The sequence below is a fragment of the Habropoda laboriosa genome, unplaced genomic scaffold (assembly GCF_001263275.1).
Source record: "Habropoda laboriosa isolate 0110345459 unplaced genomic scaffold, ASM126327v1 scaffold22, whole genome shotgun sequence".
Lineage (NCBI taxonomy): Eukaryota > Metazoa > Arthropoda > Insecta > Hymenoptera > Apidae > Habropoda > Habropoda laboriosa.
The window spans coordinates 2,291,970-2,300,052 of record NW_017100261.1 but is presented as its reverse complement, the minus strand read 5'-3'; positions in this window follow the sequence as shown (position 1 = coordinate 2,300,052).

The window sequence follows — 8,083 nt, the reverse complement described above, 5'->3', positions numbered from 1 at the left end:
TCGTTCGCGCTCTCTATCCATCTCTCTCCGACACGTGCCATCCGCGGTCACCGCTCTCTTTCCCACCCTCGCTACTCGACCATCTCGCTCCTTCGTTCACTCGTTCCTCCTCTCTCGCTCGAACAACCTATCAACTCGGTGGGTAGACGTGAGGTCCGGACGACGATTCTCTCTCTCTCATCCCATCGACCGACCGTTCTTACACCGATATAGTCCGCGGCCTGGCTCGGCTGTGTTCGTGGACGGGAACACGGGTCGTTCTATACCGGGTGTCCTCACGAGAACCACACCAGAACTAGAGGAGTAGAGGAATGTCTAATTCATAATTCGAATCGTGGTTCGTCGAGGTTCCTTTCGGCTCTTTTCTCTTTTTTTTCTTTTCCTTCGTATTTCGCTTCCAGAGGTTCGATTAAAAGGAACGATGAAACGACGCGACGGTGCGTTCGGGGGCCGAAACACGTTCGAACGAATCAAAAATAGGAGATCGCTGGGTTAATTGGTTTCTTCGCCGGTAGCATAGTAGTCTGGCCCCGGCGATTATTTGCGCGACCCACGGAGATTTATAATGCAGCCGGTAGAATTTTTATTTACAGAATCGACGAAGCGCGAACGGTGGTAGTTGGTTCGGTAGAAAACTTCTCGCTGCTGTTCCAGTTCGACTTTTTTCGGAAAATTCTGGGTTTTCGTGGGAATTCACGTTCGGGTTTTATCATATTGTTGCTAAAACCGACGGGAGAACAATAATACACGCGTGAATATACGACGAAGAACGAAACGTGGCTTTTGGACGTGGTGGCTTTTTGTCGCGGGTAGCTCGTTTCGCCTTTCGTCGCCGTTGCAATTTAAATTACACGCAGGCGGGCCGTACGTCCAATACGGATTTAAAATGCCGCGAGATTCGCCTCTGGTTACGAGCCGTGCGTTTGATAACAGAGAGGCCCGTGTAATGTCGAATAGCGCGGAACCACTGATAACAGGTGTTCGGCTGGTAGCCTTCAGCGGAAACGCTAACCCCGTTCCGCGAAATCTAATGTGTAATAATAACGAGCACACTAAGGTGCACCGAGACGTCGTCAAATTCTGCGATTTTTCCGCAAATTTTTATCCACTCTGAAACTACCGAGGTCACAAAATAAGGATAAAATATACAAAGGAGCGACCGTAAGCGATTTCGCGGAAATCGTGCATAATAATAAGGAACACAGTAAGATGCACCGAGACGTCGTCAAGTTCTGCGATTTTTCCATAAATTTCATCCACTGTGAAACTACTAAAGTCGCAAAATAAGAATGATTAAAAAACGTAGATACGTATATCCGTTTGGCGAACGAGCAACCATACTCGATTTCGCGTAAACCGTGCATAATAATCAGCACCGAGACGTCGTCAAATTCTACGACTTTCCTACCCATTTTATCCCCTTTGAAACTACCGTAGGCACGAAATATGAATAAAAAAACAAAAACAAAGAATGATTAAAATACGCAGATACGCATATCCATTTGGCGTACGAGCAACCATAATCGACAGAAACGAACGGTATCCGTCCCTTTGATAAGTTTCGCGTGCATGTTCGCGATTGAAATCGCGAGAGGAAGAAAGGAGAGAGACGGATGCGCGTGCAAATGAAGCATCGGCTGGCCGGTTCTTTCCTTTGACTCGGCCAGTTTATTATTCATTCTTAATTGTTTCGGATTCTGAAACGTCAAAGGCTGAAAGTCAGTGACGCTAGAATGGCCGAGAATGCGAAATCGCGATGCACGTGCTTCGCCGAGCGCCGTCGAGTGATGAGTTTCTGCTAATCACCGCAACACAGCCGCTTTCAAGTATACACCAGAGAAAAAGGATCCTTCTAAGCAACGTCCTGGAATCCTGTGTGAAGGACTCCAGTCATCCGCCATACGCGGCGTATCTGACTTGGCGATAAAAGGAAAACCATGCAACGGGTGTATACAATTTCAGCTAATTAGAAAAGAAGAGAGAGGTCTAATCTTTTCGCAGTGAAAGAAGGAAAGAAAAGCTGGAAATCACACGTCTCGAATTTAATTATTCTCGTTTCGATTCGATACCGATTGGGAAGTTTGCGTAATCGGAGTTGGGTGAATTGAATGAAAAGCGATTTGCCATAACGTACAACAACAGATCTGCAAGCCAGTAGGAGGACTTAATCAATTCGAATCGCTAGGGCGATTCGGAAGATCGGTCGGCGAGATTACATCTTACAGCTTCGACATCGGTTTCATTCTCGTCGCACGGAGAAAACCCTACGGTGACTCGCACGTGCGTACAGAATGGCGACAATACTGATACTAGGAGAAATTTTCCGGGGCTTCGTCGTCGAATGTACGACTTCGCAAATATCAACGCGCCCACGCGCCACTTGTGCCGCATTCAATGGATATTAAACTCTGTTTTTTCTTCCTTCTTTCTTTCTACCTTTCTTTCCCCTGCCATGTCAAACTTGAGACGTTCGATATATGTGGTGTATATTGTCACTGCAACGGCAAGTCCTTCTTGAACGCTACAACTGTAGGCGGTATTTCATCGATGATTTCGCATAATCACCGAGTAATTTCCGTTCACCCCATGCGTGACATTTTTCAACAATGCACTCTCTACACAATTTTCCTCGAGTTATCGCGTAATCGTTATCACGCGACGCACCTTTCGTTCCGCCTCTGAATTATCGCCTATCGTACGGCGGGAAAATATGAAATTTCGTGCAACCGTAGCAATTTTTCTCCCATCTCCCTCTCGCTCTCTCACCTCTGCACCGCCCAGTTCGGTCGTCGTTCCATTCCGATTTGCGAACAAAATGCACTCAACAGCCGGCGGCGCGATTGAAAAAGCGCGCCGGGTGAATACAGTTAAAGCAACGATAATAGCTCGCGATATAGAAAATTTTTCATCTCTGACTGTGCCTCGGCCGACCTATACCGAAACGACTTTACAACATTTCCACCGCGAACTTCACTCTTCTTGCCTCTCTCTCTCGTCGCTCTTCTTTTTTTCAGTTTTTTCGCTCGCTGCCTTCGAAAAACGTTTCCCGCCCGGGTTCCGATTAACTATCGATACGAACGGCTTTGCAAATCGGACCGCGAATATACATTTTCCGCGCGTCTATTAAAACTTTGAAACGAATAAATTTGAAACGGTGACTATTACTATTACGCGGGAATTAGTGTGCTATGCGAGGGAAAATGCAATCCGCAAATAACATTCGATCGATAACCGAACAAAAATACCACGAGGAAACATTTCCCTCCCCCGCGCCGTTATTTTATCCAATTTTTCGCATTGAATACGTACGCAAGAGAAGCGACAAAAAAAAGAAGAAAAATTCATCCGTTACGTGTATATTTTAAAAAGAATAGCTCGGTAAAAAGTCCCTCTTTATTTCGTACCGTTCGCAGGCGCACAATTCATTTCGGAACGTTCGTCATCGAGACCCAGCGCGAAGAAGTGTCTCGTTCTTTCCACGATCGAGAGGATCGAGAGAAATTGATCGCGCGAAGGTGATCACGTTGCCCGTGTAACAACGTTCTCGAATAAAAAAGTGCAGGTTTCAAGATCACCCGGTACGTGTGGTGGCACATACAGCCCCGCGGTAGACGAAGCTTTGGGTCGCCGCTAGCTGCGGGCGTCCGGACCTCGCGTCTACCCTCTCATTTACCATTTGGTACCTATAGATAGGTACCTATATATACGTGCAGGTACCTAATGTACGTGCACGCAGACAGAGGCGCGAGCCGGGCGACGAAGACGAGCGTACGGGCCACTAACATGAAACACGTAGGTACACGCGAACACACGGATGAACCACGGCAGAGGACACATAGAGAGAGAGAGAAAGAAGGGAGAGTTGGATAGAAACAGGGAGAAAGAGTGAGAGAAGGAGGTGGTGAACGGGCCGAGAGTGCAGGACTCCGATGTGTCTCGTTCTTTCTCCTTCCTTTTCATCCATACCGCGTCCCTTTTCTCTCTTTCACCCTCTGTTCTTCACGCTGGGTGCCTAGGTGGCTCCATGTACTTATTTTTCTACATAACAGCCTCGAGAGAGCAAGAGAAGAAGAAAACCCATGCACTCTTACGTATATATATATATACGTGTGCAATGCCGCTGCATCCGTATTTACGTATATTATGCCCGGTATATTCCTGTCTCTGTTTCATCCATCGATGCTTTCCACGTCTCTCTCTCTCTCTCCTCTCTGTTTCTATCTATCGTGTGTGTGTATATATATATATGTATATGTGAATGCACGAGGACCGATATTGCTCTCCCCAGGTATAGCATAGGGCCGCGTGCTTTTGCAGCACAGCCAGTGAGAGACGCGCGTTCACTTTGCGTGTCTTTAGCAGAAAGAGCAGAGAGACTGTGGAGAAAAGGTGGAGGTGGCGGCATTGACGTGGGGAGGCCGTGGCGGAGGCGGGAATGCCTCTCGAGCATCTCGGAACGACGGAAGCTACGAGAGAGAGAGTCCTGCCCGAAGGGGCATTTTTTTCGCGACTCCGAAAGGAGGGACCGGAGAGAAAGAGAATGGGTGCGAGACGAGATGAAACGAAACGGGGCCATTGGGAGGAAAAGAGATGCCTCCTGGCATGGGAGGAGGAGGAGGAGGAGAGGACAGCAGGCGATGATGAAGAGGGTGAAGGCGGTCGAGGGAAGTTTTCGGAGGGCGCATCGGCCTGGCCTTTCGCTCTCTCTTTCTCTTTCTATCTCTCTCCTCTTTCTAGGCGAAATTGATCAACGTCCTCGGGAAACCGATTAACCGAGCCAGACGTCTGCCATGAATTTTATAAATATATTTTTCTTTGAACACCCGACCATCAGCCCGGCGGAACGCAGTTTTCGCGCTTGTTCCAGCTTTCCGACGATTTTAGAGGATCAGATTGAAGGTTGGTACCGAGCATTTCTGCACGTATTACCGTCGATACCTCAACGGGCAGCCGCTGGAAAGTTGTTTCCGTTGGAGATATTCTTCTGGATGGAAGTAAGAATCCTGTTGGACGATCTTTTGTTGATAGGGGATGAGTAATTTTGAACTGACACGATGAATGTTTAACGACTTGCAGTGTGGAATAATCGGGAGGGTAAGAAGTCTTCGAAGTCACGAGAATTTCCAAACTTTTCTTGGTAGTGTAAGGTGGAATCGAGAATCGAGTTGAACGATCTTTTGTTGATACGAGATGAATAATTTTGATTCGACACGATGAACGTTTCATAATTTCGAGTGTGCAATGATAAGAAATCTAAAAAGTCTTCAGTCGCTAGAATTTCCAAACTTTCCCCGACGATATAAAGTGGGACGAAGGATCGAGTTGAGCGATCTTTTGATATTAATGTTTAATAATTTGCAGCGTGGAATAAGTAGAAACCTAAAAAGTCTCCAAAGGTTACTACAATTTCCAAACTTTTCCTGATAATGTAGGGTGGGATGAAGAATCGAATTGAACGATCTTTTGATAGTCTTGACTTGATACGGCTTGTAGTATGGAGTAATCAGAAATTTAAAAAGTCTTCAAAAACACAAGAATTTGCAAACTTTGCTTAATAACATAAGGTGGAATTAAGGATCGAATTGAACGATCTTTTGTCGATACGAAATGAATTATTTTGATTTTACACGAGGAATGTTTAATAATTTGGAGTGTGCATTGATAAGAAATCTAAAAAGTCTTCTGTCAGATCGAGTTGAACGATCTTTCGATAGTCTTGATTTGGCACGATTAATGTTTAATAATTTGCAGTGTGGAATAATTATAAACCTAAAAAGTCTCCAAAGGTTACTACAATTTCCAAACATTTCCTGATAATGTAGGGTGGGATTAAGGATCAAATTGAACCATCTCTTGATAGTCTTGATTTCGCACGACGAATGTTCAACGACTCGCACTGTAAAATAATCCGAAATCTAAAAACACTTCAAAGTCACCAGAATTTCCTAACTATCCTCGCCAATATAAGGTGCTCCGAGCACCTAAATCCTACGAGCTTGTCGAGAACAAACTTGCAAAAATATTCTCTCAGAATTCCGCTGAATTTTCTGATAGCCCTTTACAGAGCCGGATCCAGCGGCAGAAAAATTACATAACCAGCTCCACACAGCGTTTAATCGAACGCTCCTTTTCTTTCATCCGGATAATTCAGGCCTTTATCTGAAAATTGAAAAGAGCCTCGAAATCGGGGGGTCACCGTCCTTCACCCGTAATTATAGCTCTCCGTTAAGGAAGATGTTACCGGTGAAGTATCGTTAGATGCGACAATGAATCATTATCGATGCGGCAATTAATCATAATCCCCGGTCTGCAATTTATGTCCCCTATGCGTTGCAAGGTGTAATTACCATCTCTCTCTCCGTGTTGTACGCATGAAAAAGTCCACTTTTCTTTCTGCCCCGTGTGTGTCTTCGACGGAACGAAACGGAAAATCTGTCGTTTGCGTGGGATCACGACCACCAACGTGCTTCGAGAGCCACGTTGAAATCGTCCTCGAACCTGTTCACCGGGAAAATAGTCGCGACTTCGAACGTGACTAATGTTCCAAATAATAACGAACAGAAGACAAGAGGAGGGGGAAAAAATCGTCGGTTCGTTTGAGCTTGAAAACGGAGCAAGTTCGAACGACCGCAAACTGTTTCGCGAAAATCACGTTGCGTGTATTTTTATTCCGTTCCGTCCTCAAAGACACGCTTTAATTATCTCGGCATGAACTCCGTGAGAAGATCGTTTCGAGGTAACAAATAAAGAGAATGCTTCTCTTTTCATCGAGAATGAGACTTGTTAAGAAAATGATAATTGAAAAAACAGAAATTCTAATCTGTAAATCTTCGTTTCACGCTAAAAATAATGAAGCGTAGAACAGAAGAAGGCATATTTGAAGAATATTTTACTCCCTTCGATCGTTTATCTCTGGAAACTCTACGAATCCGCCGGATATTCTCAAAAAATTCCTGAATTTGAACGTACGATTCTGACCGGTTTTAGTATCGTCGCCAAAGGGATGCGATCAAGCTTCAAGGCCGACGAGAAACTTCGCGATAACGAAGAGAATAAATTTTCGGCGCAACTCGCCGCGAAGTTTCCCTATGAAGATCTATCGCGGTGCCTCGCTTCTGGCAACGATTCGCCAACTTTCCAACGAAACTGCTTCGTTGTCCTCTCTGGTATCTGAGAAAAAAAAAAAAGAAGGGAAGCTACGTGTGTCGCGTACCGTCGCGGATCAACGAAACCGTGTCTTTCGCGCGACCGTTTCGACAAAAGGTTCGTCGTTCTCAATGGGAACAACGATACAAAATCGAGAAAATAGGAAATAATTGGCGGCAAAGGTGCACCGTCGCCTGTGTCCTTTCCCATCGATTTCATCGTACACTCGTTCGTCCTATTCAATTATCGAGCCGATAACGCGATTAAAATCGCGCGTCGGAACACTAGGAAGGCGATACACCCGATTATAATATATTATTTTATTTAACGGTTATTTAATACCGCGGCCAATAATCGCGATTTACCGTTTGCATTTCGGCCAAGCTTCATAGAGCGTATAATGAACTCTCTCCGGGCAGAAACACCGAATGAACAAAAATTTACATAATACCACGGTGTTCACTTCGTTTCGTCGCGAATAATCGAATCAATTTTCCCCCTCTACCGATTCGTGCGTACGTAAACTCGACAGAGTGAGAGAGGCAGAGAGAGAGGGAGAGAGAACGTGGACAAAGACGGAGAAGGAAAAAAGAATTAACGCATCATCAACATGCGTGTGCTCGGACAACTTCATACCGCGTTTCGTTACACCGTACCGCGAGAGAGAGACTCTTGGAACTCCCAAGGGGAGGCCGCGTGGATGCGTGCAAATTGAGTTTAAAGTGGGCAAAATTGCGATCGAAATTTTCCTCGAATGCGCTCTCCGCTCCAGAGGCACGATTATACCACAATTTGCCTCTTAATCTCTTCGCCCTTTTTCTCCTCTCGCGGCTATGCGTTTATTTAATTTTCCTTCCTTTTTTCTTCCCCTCTCTTCTTCGTCTTGTTGCAAGCGCGAATCGATACTTAATTGCACGCGAACGGGTGTTCCCATTCA